General features: G+C 36.2%; 1 pseudogene; it reads right to left on the bottom strand.

Moving 5' to 3' along the window:
• Positions 1 to 9,396, bottom strand: part of LOC123842606 (sterile alpha motif domain-containing protein 9-like) — a 50,227-nt pseudogene extending 40,831 nt beyond the window's left edge.
• Positions 9,397 to 12,183: the final 2,787 nt, after the last annotated feature.

The following is a 12,183-nucleotide window of genomic DNA, read 5'->3' as shown; positions in this document are numbered from 1 at the left end:
TCTTTATTAGGTTGAGGAAGTCCCCCTCTATTCCTAGTTTTCTGTGAGATTATCACAAATGAATGTTGAATATTATCACATACTTTTTCTGTCAGTTGATATGATCATGTGATTTTCCACTATAGCCTGCTAATAATGGCAATTGATTCATGTTTTTTGGTAGTTGATTAATATTCGAGTATTTAGTCAGCCTTACATCCCTGGCATAAGCCACACTTGCCATGGTATATGATTCTTTCATATGTTGCTGGATTGTATTTGCTTATATTTTGTTAAGAATCTTTGTGTTCATGTTCATGAGGAATATCAGTCTCTACTTTTTTGGAGGAAGACATTCTCTGTCTGGTTTTGGTGTTGGGGTAATTTCAGTTTCATAAAATAAATTGGGAGTTTTTCTTTTTTTTTTTTAACTGAAACCCTTCTTAGCTCTCATGTTTGAGTGCTGTCTTTTTTTTTTAAATTTTATTATGTTATGTTAGTCACCATATAATACATCATTGGTTTTTGATATGGTTATCCATGATCCATTGTTTTCATATAACACCCAGTGCTCCATGCAGTACGTGCCCTCCTTAATACCCATCACCAGGCTAACCAATCCCCCCTCCCTCTAAAACCCTATTTGTTTCTCAGAGTCCATAGTCTCTCATGGTTCATCTCTCCCTCCAATTCCCCCCGCCACATTTTTCCCTTCCTTCTCCTAATGTCCTCCATGCTATTCCTTATGTTCCACAAATAAGTGAAACCATATGATAATTGACTTTCTCTGCTTGACTGACTTCACTTAGCATGATCTCCTCCAGTCCCATCCATGTTGATGTAAAAGTTGGGTATTCATCCTTTCTGATGGCTGAGTAATATTCCATTGTATATATGGACCACATCTTCTTTATCTTTTATTTTCTAAAAGAGACTGTTTAGAATTGGTGTTAATTCTTTTTTAATTTCTTGGTAGAATTCTCCAGTGAAACTATCTCGGCCTAGAGACTTCATTTTGGGAGTTCCAAATTATACATTCAATTTCCTTAGGAGTTATAGGGTTGTTCAAATGATCTATTTCACATTGAGTGAGGTATAAGAGTTTGTGCTTTTCTGAGAATTGATCTGCTTCATCTAAGTTGTCCAATTTATGTGTTCCCTTATTTTACTTGTAGTAGTCCCTTATTATTCTTTTGATGTCTTCAGAATATGTGGTGATATGCCTCTTTCATTCTTGATATAGGTGATTTATTTCTTTTCTCTCTTTTTTTTCCCCTTTGTCAGTCTTGCTAGAGTTTTGTCCATTTAATGGATCTTTTCTAATTACCAGCTTTTAATTTTATTTATTTATTTTAAAGATTTTATTTATTTATTTGAGAGAGAGCATGAGTTGGGGAGAGGGGCAGAGGGAGGAGAGGGAGAAGCAGACTCCCTGCTGAGCAGGGAGCCTGACTCAACTGGGGCAGGGAAGTGGGGGTGGGGGGCCTCTATCCCAGGACCCTAAGATTATGACCTAAGCTGAAGACAGACACTTAACTGACTGAGCCACCCAGGCACCCCTAATTACCAGCTTTTTAAAAAAGTTGATTGCCTCTGTTTTTATTCTGCATTCAATTTCACTGAATTCTGCTCTTACCTTTGACTATAGTATGTCTTGCTGTGGTTGTCTCTGGGTTTTCAGTTGAAGTTTACTCAGTGTTTTGAATCTGTAGATTTCTTCACTTTGCCAAATTTGGAAAGTTTTCAACCATTATTTCTTCCAGCACTTTTACAGTATCACCCTCTTTCTCTACTCCTTCCAGGATTCCCATTAAAGAAATAATAGATATTTTTGTTATGGTCCCATAGGTCCTGAGTCTCTCTGCACCCACCCTCTCCCCACCCAGTCTATTCTCTCTTTCTTATTCAGAGGGGGTGATTTCTATTGTTCTATCTCTAAGTTCACTAATTTTTTTCTCCTGTCTCCTGAACTCTACTGTTGTGTCCATCCGTTTAGTTTTCTATTTTCAGTATTGTGTTTTTAGCTCTAAAATTTCCATCTGGTTCTTTTTTATATCTTCCATTTCCTTCCTGAATCTATTTCTTTGCTGAAACTTTCTATTTTTTTCATTTGTTTTAAGCATCTTCATAATTCCTCATTATTTTTATGATAGCTGTTTTAAAATCTTTGTTAGAAAATTCTAATTTGGGGGGCACCTGGCTAGCTCTATTGATAAATCATGTGACTCTTGATCTCGGGGTCATGAGTTCAAGCCCCACGTTGGGCGTAGAGCCTACTTAAAAATGAAAAAGAAAGAAAGGAAGAAAGAACATTTATTTATTTATTTATTTATTTATTTATTTATTTATTTATTTATTTATTTATTTATTATTTGACAGACAGAGACAGTGAGAGAGGAAACACAAGCAGGGGGATTGGGAGAGGGAGAAGCAGGCTTCCTGCAGAGCAGGGAGCCGGATGCGGGCTCGATCCCAGGATCCTGGGATCATGACCTGAGCCGAAGGCAGATGCTTAATGACTGAGCCACCCAGGCGCCCCAAGAAAGAACATTCTAATCTTTTTGTTATCTTGGTGTTGACATCAACCAATTGTAGTTTTTCATTCATGTTAATGTTTCCCTGGTTCTTGGTATGATGAATAATTTTTACATTAAAACCTGGTATCTGGGTATTATGTCCTGAGGCTTTAAATCTTATTTAAACATGTTTTAGTTGGCTTTTTGATACCACTCTGTCAGAGAAAGAGGGGTGTCCCTTGCCTCATTACTCCCAAGTGGGGATGGAGATCCAGCTTTCCTCCTTGGTTTCCATTGACACTTGATTGGGGACATTATTACTGAATAAGGGTGAAAGTTCTGGTTTCCCAATAAGTGCTGATAACGCCCTGGCATTGTGTTATTTCTTTGATCTCTAAGTGTCTAGTTAGTTTACCTTTCTTTCTCTACCTTTCAGAGCCACCTTTTATACTCAGCGGAAGGAATAAGAAAAAGTATGTTTACTCCATCTTCCTAGAAAGTGAAATCTGTCTTTTTCACTTTAACTGTAATTATGTTTCTTCTTCATTCATTGTATCTTTAATAGTCTTTGATTAATTATATCAGAATTTTTCCTATTTTATTAGTTTTTTCAAAGAACTAGTTTTTGCTTTATTGAGCTCTTCTGTTTTCTTCTTTTCTGTAACATTAATTTCTGCTTTTATCCTTATTATAATCTATCTTTTATTTTCTTTGAGTTTATTCTATATTTTCTAATTTCTAAAGTTTATACCTAATTGATTATTTTTCATTCTTTTCTTATTATTTGGAATAAATAATTAAGGCCATACATTTCTCATCATGTAATACTTTTGCTATATTGCATAAATTTTGAAATGTAATTTTTAAATTTTTATTCAGCTATAAGCACTTTAAGATTTCCTTTTTGATTTTCTCTTTACCTCATGAGCTGTTTTTAACTTTCAAATATATAGTGGTCGTTCTATTTAGTTATTTTTATTATCCATTTCAAACTTTCTTTCATTACAGTCAGAGCATGTGAGTCTCTATTAAGCTTATTACTTGAAGCTGATTAAGACTTCAACTCTAGGCAATAAATTACCACAAACTCAACCAAATACTAGCCCTAATTGCAACTTCTTTGACAATTGTGGCATCTTTGCTAGAGAAGATTAAAATGATGTCAGGTATTTTAGCTATTGCCTGTTTTCTAGCCCTATCAGAAAAAAGGATCAGAAATGGACAAGAGTATACATTCATAGCATCTTCTTCACTTTCAATAAGACATCTATCCCACCAGCCCAGAAAACTTGTCTGCTTTTAAAACTTGTAGACTTCTCTGATACAGTTCTACTTGAAGTGGCAAACTAAGCCTTGATTTGAGATCTTTGTTTTGTGCTTTCCCTAAGGGATGAAATATATCTGCAAATTTTTAAAATATACAGCCATCTTTCTCTGAGTTTTGGCCTGTTCTTTGTGCTTAATGTTGTTCTTCACTTTCAGAAGGACAGAATAACCATCAAAAAAAGTCAAAGGATTCTTTCAAAGAAAATTGCAAGTTAATTAGATAAGGAATAAAGTTCTTAAGGGCAAATTTAAAGTCATTCTTTGTATCTCCAGGAATGTCAGTATTGACATGAAATTGATCAAATTTCTTTCAGACATTTCATTTTTATTGTCAAAAAAAAAAAAAAAAGAATGAGCTGGAGAATTTGGATTGTGTAGAGCCCAACTTCTATCTCCCCTTAATATCCAGCTATATTGTAAGTTTCGTACCATATTTTTTACTTCTGAAAACCTTTCCTTCACTTCATAGTCTCTATCTTCACTTTGCTGTTGAGATTCTTTGAATGTACTGGAGGCATATACAGCTATATCCAGAAGATCAGTTAAATCATCAAGTGAAATGTTCTTGTTTCTTCCATTATCCTCTATTCCCCATCTTATTTTACTTTTTTTTTTTTTTAAGATTTTTTATTTATTTGACAGAGAGAGACACAGCGAGAGAGGGAACACAAGCAGGGGGAGTGGGAGAGGGAGAAGCACGCTTCCCGCCAAGCAGGGAGCCCGATGTGGGGCTCGATCCCAGGACCCTGGGACCATGACCTGAGCCAAAGGCAGACACTTAATGACTGAGCCACCCAGGCGCCCCTCTTATTTTACTTTTGTAGACTTGACCCAGTATATCTGAGGTATAAGACCCAGTGTATCTGAGGTATACGAATTCTCGGGTTCTATCTCTCTCTCTCTCTTTTTTTGATTTGCCTCATTTAGAGTATTGCAATCCTCTTTAATGTGCAAATGTCTTGCAAAGCTTGGTAAATGAATGTATTTTGACCGAATACCTTCAAGCAACGCTTATTTGATTGACATATTTCCCTCATTTTTATGTGTGCTTTAATAAATGGGGAAAATCAAGTTCCAGTTTCACCTTCATGTTCATTATGCTGTCGGGGGAGCAGCAGTGTTTGCACATCTTGGAAAAGTTTACTTTTTCCTATACCAGTATCATAGGACACATTTTCTGTTAGCATATCCAGCATAATTTGACTTTAATCCAAATGATAGCTCATCTTCAGTTCTTCCAGTGAGCAAATGGCATTCAAAGGGCGAGTAATACGCACTACACAGTACTTCCCACATTCCAATTTTTATCCGAATTGTAGAGTTAGTGCCTATCTTGTCTTCAAGTTTTTCTGTTCCCCAGAAAACCTTCTTGTTTGTGATTCCTAAGACTTTTTCACACTATGATAGTAAAATAGTGCTATCAGGCATATATGAATTAGGAAGAGCCAGCAAAGAAAAGAGTTTTGTTTCCTTGGTGGAAGTATTTTGTCTTTTCAGGATGTTCCTGGCCACATTTTCTTTTTTAAATTTCTTTTTATTTTTTTTTTCTGGCCACATTTTCTATGTACTTTTTATTAAAAATTGTTTCTCATAATCATGGAGAAATAAAAATCTTTAAAATTTTTTATGTTGTGCTTCAATTTTTTTCTATTTAAGCTCTGTTCTTTGGGAGATAGTTGTTATATTAGGATGTTATAATGAGATCTTGGCACTTTTTTCAGGACTCTGTGATCTCATGCAAATTAGGAGGATCACTGGAGGTTTCTCATACCAAATGTACTTATTAGCTACGGCTAATAAAGGCCTGGAGAAGATAGACATTATTTTGTTCTTTATCTTTTTTAAAGATTTTATTTATTTATTTGAGGGGAGGAGAGAGAGAGAGAGCATGTGTGTGCATAAGTGGGGGGGGGAAGGGCAAAAGGAGCGGGAGAAGCAGATTCTCTGCTGAGCCAGGAGCCCAACTCCGAGCTCAATCCCAGGACCTGGAGATCACAACCCGGGCAGAAGGCAGACGCTTAACCATCTGAGCCACGCAGGTGCCCCTATTTTGTTCTTTAAATCATCAACAAGGAGCAGTCCAAGTAAGTTTTCCTAATGGTTGGTTGCCCCAAAGGTGATTAAATTAGTCACTGTTCTCCAATTTCAGAAAAATCCTGTTTTGTTCTTCAGCATAGCACATCTAAATTTCTTCCTTATTTGCCAAAGAATGTGCACGGCCAAGGCAGTCCCACCACAGCCTGGATGATGATATGGATGAATAATTTCATCACATGTTGGTTTAGGAGAATCTGTCCAGTTTTGAATCATTGCTTCAAGCTTTTCTTTCTTTTTTTAAAAAATTTTATTATGTTATGTTAATCACCATACATTACATTATTAGTTTTTGATGTAGTGTTCCATGATTCATTGTTTGTGTATAACACCCAGTGCTCCATGCAGAACGTGCCCTCTTTAATACCCATCACCAGGCTAGCCCATGCCCCCACCCCCCTCCCCTCTAGAACCCTCAGTTTGTTTCTCAGAGTCCATAGTCTCTCATGGTTTGTCTCCCCCTCCGATTCCCCCCCTTCATTTTTCCCTTCCTGCTATCTTCTTCTTCTTCTTTTTTTTTTTTTTTTTAACATATAATGTATTATTTGTTTCAGAGGTACAGGTCTGTGATTCAACAGTCTTACACAATTCACAGCGCTCACCATAGCATATACCCTCCCCAATGTCTATCACCCAGCCAACCCATCCCTCCCACCCCCCACCACTCCAGCAACCCTCAGTTTGTTTCCTAGATTAAGAATTCCTCATATCAATGAGATCATATGATACATGTCTTTCTCTGATTGACTTATTTCGCTCAGCATAATACTCTCCAGTTCCATCCACGTCGTTGCAAATGGCAAGATTTCATTCCTTTTGATGGCTGCAGACTATTCCATTGTATATATATACCACATCTTCTTTATCCATTCATCTGTCAATGGACATCTTGGCTCTTTCCATAGTTTGGCTATTGTGGACATTGCTGCTATAAACATTGGGGTGCATGTACCCCTTCGGATCCCTACATTTGTATCTTTGGGGTAAATACCCAGTAGTTGCTTCAAGCCTTTCTTATTTATTCATTTTATAGAAAAAAAATTGAAGTTCTACCGTGATACTTTACCACTTCGATAGAAGTCTTCCTCTTTTGATGCCAGAATTCAAATACTTTATTTTTGTCCTTCTCTAAGACTGTACCTTCATATTCATTTTACAGAGAATTTCCAGAGTGGTCATGACAACTTTCTTCCTTTTTCAGAAGGACAGTTAGATGAATCAATGGAGCAAAAATCTCTTTAAAGGTTGAGTGACAGATTTTAGTTTAAGAATAGTACCATTTATCTCTTCAAGATTTAAGTCAGAAATACATTAGCTTGGTAATTCATTTTACTGGTTTGTTAATTTTGCTTCAAGTAGATCTTTACATCCCTGACATATGTGTAAGTGTACACAAATACACAATATATTTTTCAGTCATTTGAGATCTTGGTAGAAAGGAGGAGGTCTCTTGGGTCACCCATGGAGGAGAATAATAGAGTAATAGAGAGTAATAGTCTTTCTCTTTGCCAGGAACTTGGATCTAAGGATTTATATTTTTCACTGTTAAGGTCTAACCTGCCATTGCTGAAAATCCAGCTGCATTGTTGAAAAGATTCAGACTAGAAATCTTTGCATTTTGTATAGCTTTCCCATCCATGTACAGACTTGGAAAGTGAAGGTTTGCTACTTGACTTTTTTTGTAAGCTTTGACTGACCCCTTGCTCACAGACTTGGGATTAAACTCCAACAGAGCAAACAATTTAATTTCCTTTAGGAGATCTAGCTGTTTTATTTGATTCAGATGGCATTTATTTGTTACAAGAATGTGTACTAGTTGTGGTATGAATTATCAAACAAACCCTGATTTCCTCTCAACAATTTAACAAGTGTTGGTCCCTTACTCTCCTTTTTATTAATTTTTACTTTGCATTTTTCTTCTGCCTCTTTTCTAGATCTGCCAGTGCTTTTAAATCTAATTTAAATGTTCTGAAATCTGCATTATTTTTCATGATGTCCTTAGATCTGCCCCTCTCTTGAATGAAGACTAAGTATTTTGGATTTTGTTTCCATGTTCTGTTGTTGTGATTTTGCATTTTAGTCTGGAAGTAATCATGTTCACATTCAGAGTACTTTTGAATGACATTCACTTCAATAACAAATCTGTCAGAATACTTACTGTTTGGCAGTAAAATGTCTACAAATCTTGGCTCTCAATTGTACTTCATTGCTTTTGGGACCTGATGGTCTTCAAAATACTGGTGGATCATCAGTTTGAAGTGCTCAGTGAGAGCTTCCTTGGTGCAATTGGCGACTTTCATGTCAAAAGTTTTTCCATGAGGTTTGCCTTTGACTCCAAAATGAATGGTGCCATTAGTAAGTGAATTTTCTTACAAACTGAAGAAAATTGAAAAACTTCATTGCTAAATTTCACCTTAACATTTCTTCTGTGGGTGTTTATTTGTGAAGGCTTTGAATTCATGTATTGGATAAATGAGATTGAGTAGTGGTCCTGTTTCAGGCTGTAGACTAAAATTCAATTGTAGTAATATGGGTCACGAATTCATCAAAAAGGTATGATACACATGTCAGTTCTCCGGATGACTGCTTTTCCTTTGTGTCATCTATTTAATCTTTCACAAATTTAGTTTTTAGTGGCTGAGAACCTTTAGTAACTGTACTAATTGTAGAGGCGTTAGCGATTGCTGATTTCTCTTTATCATTTTGCTTTGAAGTTTCTCCATTTTCCTCTTGCACCAAAGTTGTATTTTAGTTTAGTTGTACTTATGTTTTACTACCTTTTTTCTTTTCTTTTCTTTTTTAAGATTTTTTTAAAATTTTTATTTATTTATTTGAGAGAGACAATGAGATAGAGAGAGCATGAGAGGGGATAGGGTCAGAGGGAGAAGCAGACTCCCCGCTGAGCAGGGAGCCTGACGTGGGACTCGATCCCGGGACTCCAGGATCAAGACCTGAGCCGAAGGCAGTCGCTTAACCAACTGAGCCACCCAGGCGCCCCTTTTCTTTTCTTTTTTAAAGATTTTATTTATTTATTTGAGAGAGAGAGACACAGCTAGAGAGGGAACACAAGCAGGGGGAGTGGGAGAGGGAGAAGCAGGCTTCCCGCCGAGCAGGGAGCCCGATGTGGGACTCGATCCCAGGACCCTGGGATCATGACCTGAGCCGAAGGCAGACGCTTAATGACTGAGCCACCCAGGCGCCCCTACTACCTTTTTCATCTTACATGTCTGAATAAGATCTTCAGAGGATGTTTTCTGCAATTCTTTGAATAGCTGTTCTAGTTGGATAGCTCATCCATGTGTTATGCCCATATCAACAAGATATTTTTTAGTTAACCACTCCAAGATTGCTCCATGCACATCTTTTGCAGTCAACATTTCCCTATGCTTTTGATGAATTCTATGATTTTCCAACCATGGATTTACATCTCTTTTTGTCCAGTCATCTGTGTTTTCTGTCAGGTTCAGTTGTGCTGCCATTCTGAGAGCTGTATATAGAAAAAGAAAAATGATTTAGTATTTTTATAAGTAAAATTTCAAATAATTAACTAATTTTAATAGGTTATATATAAATATATGTATAATTATAAAATTTTCTTGTAAAATTCAGAATGTTTAAAAGATATGCATGCCATCAACTTCTCCTCCTGAGAGGAAATTACCATTACTGGTTTCTTCTATATCTTATCAGAAAAATACTTCCAAACAAATACATAAGCACTTTTTTTCCCCACACAAATGGCAATATGCTATACACAATTCCCTTTACTTGTTTTATTCACTAACTGTACCTTGGGGATACTTCTAGTCAATATAAATAGAGAGATGTTTTTTCCTTATTAATGGTTGTTTGCTATAATGTGTGTTAGCTGTATTACTTGAAAATGCTCATTTCAGCTATGGAAAATAAGAGAAACAAAGGAAGATATATGAAACTGAATAGAGACGGTTGTATGAAGTAAGGAGGATATAGAAACTAAGTATAGAAGCAAATAGTTTGTGAATTATATTATGGTAGATGTAGATAAAGTAAATAGAGCATGAGTGTTAAACATAGTTAGGAAGGGATGGAAGCACCAAATAGATATCAAATTTTCATAAGACACACTTGAAGCATTTGATATTTTTGAAGTCCTAATTGGGTTACCCATTGGTGACACCCATTCTGATCCCTTGTATCCTCTACTCAAGGAACATAGACAAGATCCACAGTAGCTTATCAGGCTAATTGATGAATTATATCTGTGGTCAGGCATATGTGCCTCTCTGCATCTCTCTGATTAGGACAAATGTATGCATTGACTTTTACCTGTGGAAGCTCCTTGGACAGACCTCAACTCTCAAAATTTCACAATCAGTGGAGAATGCTGATACAGCAGAGAGGGAGAGAGAGGATATATGAACTTGCATAACTCTGGTAATAAGATTCTTCTACCCCTCTTGTGCCTTATCCAAAGCATGTTACCCATATCTTTCCCTCTACTTTTTGCTGTGTATTTTAATTGATTTAAAAAAGCATATGTCTCAAGCATCTTAATTTGGTCTGTGAGCCATTCTGTCCCATGATTTCTGAGATAGCTTCTTGGGTAGTGGTCTTGGAGGCTACTACTATATCAGAGTTATTTTTTTCACATAATAACTGATAATGGCTGATTCTTGGGCAATATTTGGTCTGCAAATTGGCAGTCTGCTATTTGGAAAATTAGTGGCATTCAGGGTTATAGAAACATAGCAATGGTTAGAATAAACAAAATCCAAATAATAATAGTTAGCTTTAAGTATAATCCAAAAATGGCTCAAAAAATATGAGCCATTCCAATGAATTAGTCATGAGAGAAATCAAGTTAACAGAGGAGATAAGCCTGGAGAATTATGGCAAATAGATTATATAAGCCCACTTCCATGAAATAATATATAGGAATATTGCCTCCCAGTAGTAGATATGAATTCAGATTAGGATTTACCTTCCTGTGACACAACAATTGTCCAAAGCTAAAGGCTATTATTTCTTTGGTTAGTAACTCCCGTATGCATAGAAAGTGAATAAAAAAACATACCTTACAGCTACATTAATGCCAAATAGGCCAAGATATGCAAAACGGGTGGAAATTTGATTCCCTACAATACTATGACAACCAGAAACCTAGAGATTTAATGCCTTCTAAAAAAAAAGTGAGTTAGGTGAAATTTCTTTCAGTAATTTGGCCTATAGAGATCAGGAAGCTCACATTTAAAATAGGCTGGGAAGAGAAAAAAGAAAATGAAGGGAGGAAAATTGCTTTAGGTATACTAATCTTTAAAGTAAACCCTTTTTGTAGGACTACATCAAACTTAAAAAATTTCAGCAAAAGACACAACAGATGAATGGATAAAGAAGATATGGTCAATATATACATATATTTCAGCCATCAGAAAAGATGAATACCCACCATTTGTATTGACATGGATAGAACTGGAGGGGATTACACTAAATGAAATAAGTCACGCAGAGAAAGACAATTACCATATGGTTTCACTAATATGTGGAACATAAGGAATGGCATGGAGGACATTAGGGGAAGGAAGGGAAAACTGGAGAGGGGGTGGAAATCAGAGGGGGAGACAAACTGTGAGAGACTATGGACTCTGGGAAACAATCTGAGGGTTTCGGGGGTTGGGGGGTAGGTAGAGCAGTGATGGGTATTAAGGAGGGCACATGTTGTAATGAGCATTGGGTGTTATATGCAAATAATGAATCATTGAACACTACATCAAAAACTAATGATGTACTGTATGGTGACTAACATAACATAATAAAAAAAAAGACACAACAGAATGAAAAGACAAGCTATGGAATGGGGGAAAATACTTGCAAATTATATATCTAATAAGGGGTTAATATCCAGAATATATATATAAAAAAACTTCCTACAACTCAGTAACACAAATAAGCTAATTAAAAATAGTCAAAGACTTGAATAAAGATTTCTCCAAAAATGATATACAAATACCCAACAAGCATATGAAAAATGACCAACATCACTAATCATTAGAGAAATGCAAACTCACACCACAATGATATATCATTTCACATCCATTATGATGACTCCTATTAAAAAACAGTAAATAATGAGTATTGGTTAGGATATGGAGAAACTGGAAGAAACCCTTGTGCACTGTTGGTGGAAATGTAAAATGGTGTAATCTACACAACCTACCTTAAAAGAATGGTCAAAGGAAGCTCTCTAAACAGAAGGGAAATGATAAGAGAAGGAACCTTGAGGGGCACC

Source organism: Mirounga angustirostris, unplaced genomic scaffold (assembly GCF_029215605.1).
Source record: "Mirounga angustirostris isolate CCGP_5_RB_7025 unplaced genomic scaffold, mMirAng1.0.hap1 SCAF_12, whole genome shotgun sequence".
Lineage (NCBI taxonomy): Eukaryota > Metazoa > Chordata > Mammalia > Carnivora > Phocidae > Mirounga > Mirounga angustirostris.
The sequence above is the reverse complement of the archived record's forward strand: the minus strand, read 5'-3'. Positions and strand labels throughout refer to the sequence as shown.